General features: G+C 42.8%; 1 long non-coding RNA gene across 1 annotated transcript; it reads left to right on the top strand.

The window, feature by feature from the left end:
• Window positions 653-3406, top strand: LOC110436737. The gene is made up of 2 exons (XR_002454554.1): window positions 653-1200; window positions 3124-3406. It is a non-coding gene; the product is annotated as an uncharacterized LOC110436737 (long non-coding RNA).

Genomic DNA, 6827 nt, shown 5'->3' with positions numbered 1-6827 from the left:
GTTATTTTGAATAATATTTCTGATGTTGGCATGCCTTGTTGCCACGTCAGATTTTTTTATTTTTTTAGATGTTTATTTTAGTCCAACTATTTTTGTTCATTCTAGTTGGGCCACCTGGGTAAAGAAGCCACTACCAATTATATTATGGTAATTTTGAGATAGATCTATGAATTATTCCAAGCAAACAAATGTGTTTTTTGTCTAACTCCAAGATATTGGCTTCAATGAAATGTATGATCCAAAATACATTTTTATAAATTTTATCTAACTTGGAGCTACAGGCAGTTCAATTTGGAATTAGTTTTAACATACATGTAGAAATTAATTTAAGCTATAGAAAATATTAAATCTGTTTGAAAATTTCTGAAACTCCTACCCCACTACGTATACATAGATTGTTGCTTATAAAAAAATTAGATTGTAAAAGATATTCTTAAGTTGTTTTGTATGGTGCCTTATCTATTTATTTGATAATAAAGAGAGTAAATAACAAATCATTATGAGGCAGTAAAGGATGAAGTTATTTTATATTTGGCCCATCAGTGATTCGGCCTGTTTCAGCTTAGGCCAAAGTATACCGGCTTTTTACCGTTGGATCGACTTTGAACGGCTTGAGATTCGCAAAATGCTGAATAAAACCCAGGCTCTTCTACTCTCGCAGTCGAAACCCTAGGTCCTCACTCTCTCTTTTCTCCCTCACGCCGTCTCGCAGTCCTCCACAACTCCTGCTCCCTTCCTCTGGCGGCGCAGACAGGTACGGGATGAGGCCCCAGCGGCGCGCATCTGCGATAGCAAGGGCGCCCCCTCCGGTGGCATGACCTTGCACTCAACTGCGGCTTCCCAACGAGCTCGTAGAGGCACGGCGCAGGCACCGGCGACCCTCGACCGCACGTCGGCTTGGCTCTCCAGTCTTCCCCTCAGTGGTTGCAGGCTCGGCCGGTCGGCGGCAGGCCGCACATAGCAGCAGCCAGCGCCGCACCCAGGGTGCAGGGGCAGAGCAGATCCACGCTGCGCCCAGATGCAGATGCAGAGCACATCGACCTCGCTGTTCATTGACCCACGCGCGGCCGCCGTCACGGCTTGCGGTAGCAGGAAGGTCGCACAAGGCGGATGGGCTCCAGTGGCCGTATACGTGCAGCCCGCACAACAATCTGGGCTCCTTTGTGGCAACGAACTAAGTGGCAGCAGGTCAGAAGAGAGGTGAGTGTCTGTTTCCTCCCTGTCTTCTCTTGTGGTTGTTGTTTGCTTTTGATCAAATCTGAAGGATGGGTTGATGATTATTGAACTCATATTTGCTAATTGATCAAGTTTTTTTTAATTGGATGCATAGGATACGTAGAAACATCTATGTTTTTCATCTATGTTTTTCTATTATTCTTGCTTCTGTAAATAGATACACAACACAACAGATCAACAACAAAGAAGTTTACATATGCAACAGATTCTTCCTGACAATGACTATTGTTGTCTCACGCAATAGATAAACAATGGTAGCAATTTCCAGCACCTAATTTAACATCCTGCAAAACCAGATAATGACTAATATAAGCATGGGTATGGCTATTGAATTTGTGAGTGGCAGTTCTCTTACCTGATATGTGCCATCTTTCAAATGGAAGGAGCAAAGGCCCAACTACCAAAACATTTGAATTATTAGATACAAAAGGATATTTTCTGCCTCTGTTAGGATCGTTGTGTGATATATAAATTGCATAGATATACATATATGCATAAATTTGCCTGACCTGCAAAAGGGACGAAATTCTTATAAGCCCTTTCATAAACCCAAATTGAACTGTAGCTACACTTTTCTTTTTCTAAAACCTTGAGGCCTAGACTTGCAAATTTTACTGACTTCCTTGAGGCCTGAATTTGGGACATAAGGCAATAGTATGGATACAAATCTTCAATAGAATTGTGCCTACCTTGTGAAGAATTCTGAAATAATCATCTTGCTTTTCTGTTTCCCCATGAAGCATCCAGTCCAAGGCCAGGTCATACTCAGATCATGTTGGGCTAGGAGAAATGTGAGGTTCATACACGCTTCTTCTGAACAATGATACATCAGTAAAATATAAAGCCTTAAGTAGTTCCTGAAGGTTTCAGAAACTTAAGTAACCCTTTGCTGCCGTCAAGAGATTGGCAAGTTATACTGTAGGAAACAACTATACCCGACAAACTTTATTAAAAAAATTGTCACTTGGCCAAAACAAGATTTATGATGGTGAAAATTTGCCTTTAGTTTACACATTGAAACTTGTGACATATGCAGCTCTAGCGATCACTTATTTTTGTATCATAACCAAGCTGCAGAATATAATTGGATTTTTTTATGAGGACTTAAACCACATATCATTCAGATCTCAGCCAACTCTCCTCTATGATAAATAGGCTTTAAACCGTATGAAAACATATTGCTGCTTTGAAAGGTCAGGGCACACCTCTCCTATTCTTCAGGCCACAGGTGAGTAGTGCTTGCTGATTGGCATGCTAACCTCTGGAGGGAGCAGACATGCGCTCCCTGAACCGCAATAGCACAATTGACTGGATCGCTTTGGACATAAGAATAATCTAATACCTTTGCTGTGTGTGCTTTGCCATTCTATCTTTGAAATCTTATAGAAGAGAAAAAATGGCAACATAGCTGTATTTGACTATTTGTATCAGAAATAATTTTTTATTATCAAACTACATAATTTTTAGTTTGCTATGTAAATTGGAGAGTTCTACTGTTTCAGATACGATGGTTTGAGATTCAGCTTGCTTCTCTTGTATATAGACTTTAGAGATCTTATGATTGTATGCTTGTCTTTAATAATCAATGATCACGTAGGCTACATGTTGCCCTTTGATTATTTGGTTTGCGTCTCTCAAATGCTGCCATGAAAATAATTCTTAGCTCCCGTTGCAACGCACGAGCATGAACCTAGTAGTTGTATTATTTTTGTGGATAGATTTGTTTCATTAAGTGTTATATGTTGACCAGGGAGCTTGGTTCTGTCCAATAGATATGCATGAACCTAGAGCTAACTTTAATCTTTATATCTTTGACTATGCATGGACCTAGAGCTAACATTAATCTTTATATCTTTGACTAATTTGGCTATAGTTTGCATTTTTCAGAGTGGTTAATAATGTGGTCTGGAGAATGTCTCAGTGGAGTTAATGTTTAGGGGTAGCTACAACTCTTTTAGTTAGCTTGATGAATATTCAAGATGTTGAAAGGGCTATGTTCTTTGTAATTTTGGATTTGTGACTTAGATGTAGCGTGATGTATATTGCTACCTGGATGTATGAGTTTGACTATATTTTTTTGCAACCTGGGATTTTGTCAAGATTGTGTAATTGTTGAGTGAGTGGTTATATCAAAATCAATAAGATGGTTTAAGGCGCACGGTTTTTGACATATGTTTTTTCATCATACTGGTGTCACAAATCTTCATATGTGACACAAATTTTATATATTATGACTTAAATTGATTGTCATAAACCTGCACATTTCTTGTAGTGTAATGACACTAAACCAATGTCATACGAATATATGACACTGAAATGAGACGTCATATACTTATGACGTTAAGCAAAACAAATGTCATATAATAATTTTGTGACTGTGGCTTTTTGACGTTTGGATTTTCGTCATCTAGATGTCAAAAAATTGAAGTAATGACGTAAATTCTATATATTGTGACCTATTAGAACGTCAAAAAGCCACACCCTTCTTGTAGTGTATCCAGGAGCGATGGCGATTCGAATCGATTTCTAACCAGCTGGCGAGGTATTCCCCACACAAACCACACCCACTGATCAAGTGAGCTACAGATCACCGTATTACACTATCCAGGACCAAATCGCGGGTTCAGCAGGCACCGCCAGTACCCGAGGACCGTTCCGGCGACCGAGGTATCCAAGGTATACCAAGGTTGCGCGCCGCGCCCTCGTCGTTCTCCTCAACCATCACCAATACAGCGCATGGCGGCTCGATTCCCGGCCCGGATAGTGTTCAGGCTTCGCGGTCGGAACGACTTATCCTTCCAGCTAAGTGTGGGGCATGCGTTCAACATGACAAGAGGGCCGTCAACGATCGGTCCTTAATCGACACAGGCAGGGGCACTATGGTCAACCCACCACAAGACGCTGCCCGGTCTCCAATTTCATTCCACACTTGGTTATTCTTTTCCCAAAGCAATCACTGCTTAAATATGTAAGTATCCACCTATATCTCGCAGGTGACATGAAATCACCCGACTTTTACCGGACTAAGCAAGCTAAGCATAGACTTCGCACCTAGCTACATAGGACAAGGTAGGTAAACGAGGGGTGATATCAAGGAGTACCAATGCGTCAACGGTATCAACCAACTCCTATCACTTAAATGCAATATAGTAGAACAAGCAGAGTGTATCCTGTAAGTTAGCGAGAATAGGGAGACTTAGAATGCTCCGGGGCTTGCCTTTCTCAAAGGTGCTGGGTCGGTGATCTGGACACTCCTGGAGTTCCTCTCCGGGTTCCGGTACTTCCGGAGGTTCCTGCTCCTGAATCTCCTCTAGATCCTCGGGTCCCACCTTGTTCTCCTGCGAGCCTGTATGATGCATGTGTGCCCATGAGTGGAGTGCGAGATGCCCGAGGGATGCTTGTATGAGAAAGTACTAAAGGAATCATGACATGATGCATAGGTGATGTACTTGGTCATGCTTAATACGAGGTAGTCAACATCATCCAAGAACAATTGACTGAATCAAGCATCTATTGCATTCTCTTCTACAAATATTTTTCAAATGCAACCAGCAACCCCCATGATGCTTCAAAGATACACCAAACCCAACTTATTCCATTCAACCTACATACACAACCATTCATAATTTTCTTTATTCATTTCTAGGCCCATTAAAAATCACATGCAATTCTGTTCATTAATAAATTCCACAAAAATTACAGGAGACTACCAGCTAAGCATAAAGTCTACTGTAAATTTTTCATAATTTTTGGTTACTTATTTTGGGCCACAAAAAAAATCACAAGATTAATTAATAAGGTAAGTATAATCACCCTACTGTGATATAAGTGTCAAACAACAGATTTCATATTTTTACAATTTGTCTAATATCATAAGAAACACCCACAAAATTTTCTAGATTTATTGCATGATCCAATTAATTATTAAAAATCATAAATCACTGCCATGCAAGCATTTAAATTACCATAAATTCATTTATACACCAAATAATATGTAGTAATATTTTTCCAGTGAGTAAATACTCATGCAAAGCTAACAAAACAAGTTTCACATTTTTCAGAGCCATATTCTATTTACTATGCATTTTCCAAATTTAACAAAATCATGGATTAAATATATTCACACAGAAAAGTTACTTAATCATGACATGCAAACATACTAGGCTATAGATCTGGAAACAGGGAACACACCAAAATTTATTTTACAATTTTTGGAGCTATATTCATCAAGATATGGATTTTGAACATTTAAATCATTTCCTGGAAAAACTTTTAAAACGGAAAGCCACCTAAAACGCTAAGCGCACTCGGATTCACACCCTCGGAGTCACTGACAGGCGGGACACGCGAGTCAGGGGACCCCACCTGTCATCCACCCCGTGACCCCGCGGCAAAAGATCGGCCGGAATCTCGCCGCCGGTGAGGTTTCCGGCGACACCGTGAGCACCTACGGCTTCGCGAGAACGATACGAGTCCAACCGTACCCTCTTTGGCACCGGACGAGCACCGGAACTACCTCGCCGTCGCGAATGGCGGATGCGGCGGCGCTGCTCGCCGTGGTCCGGCCGTTTCACGGCGGTAGAGCGTAAGCTAGCCGCGGGAAAAGGTGCGCGAGGCCAAGGCGGATCCAAAGCACCTACGAACGCAAGCAGAGACAGAGAGGAGAGGGAGAACCGTGCGAGCCGAGAGGTCGCCGGAGCTCCGTCTCACTCCGGTGAGCTCTAGCGGGCACGCAGGGCTTACCGAGCGCGGAAGAGCGCAAGCACGCGACGCGGAAGGACGAGGCGGAGCCGGTGGTGGTCGCGAAGAGGAAGGAGAGGGCCGGCGCTGGCCGGGAGAGGAGCTCCGAGCCGTCGGCGGCTATGGCGTGCGGCGGAGCGGCGAGCGCTGCGCGAGAGCGAGCAGAGAGGCGAGAGCGAGCGGTGGAGGGCGCAAATGGGAGCGGGGGCTTCGGCGGACGCGACCAGGGGCTTCTGGTGGCCGACCAGGGCTTCTCCTCGCCGTCACATGCCCGCCACGCGGCGGCCAGGCTCTGCCGGCGCGCCACGGCGGCACGGCGAGGCCGTCCGCGCGCGCGGACGCGGGCGCGAGCGCGGGGAGGGGGAAGGGGAAGGCGCGGGCGGGCCAGGCCGGCTTCGGCCAGCGGGTCAGAAGTGAGGCCGCGGCCTGCTAGCGCCCCCTTTTCCCCTTTCCTATTTTTTTTGAATTTCTTTTCTCAAATTCTCTTATAAATTCATTTTGGCCATTTTGAAATCATTTTCACCACTTTCCCCCAAAGGCAAAGTTGTTCCAAACTAAAAACTCTACAACTTTGCTTTAATAAGTAAGACCAAATTCTAAATAGAATTTGAATTACAAATTAAAGCTTAGTTCTAGGTTTTTAAATAAATTTATTTTGGATATTTTGTATAAATTCCTTTTCTCAATTTCCATGGCTCCAAAAAATTGTACAAAAATATTTTAAATTCTTCTTACACATAAATCAACCTAGTTTGAATATTTCACAATTTTAGAAGCAAGCATCATATTTTTGACATATTTATAACTTATGAAGTGAAGCACATAAAATCATAATTTGAAAAGAGTGTCAT

This window comes from Sorghum bicolor, chromosome 7 (genome assembly GCF_000003195.3).
Source record: "Sorghum bicolor cultivar BTx623 chromosome 7, Sorghum_bicolor_NCBIv3, whole genome shotgun sequence".
In the NCBI taxonomy this organism is placed as follows: Eukaryota; Viridiplantae; Streptophyta; class Magnoliopsida; order Poales; family Poaceae; genus Sorghum; species Sorghum bicolor.
The sequence above is the reverse complement of the archived record's forward strand: the minus strand, read 5'-3'. Positions and strand labels throughout refer to the sequence as shown.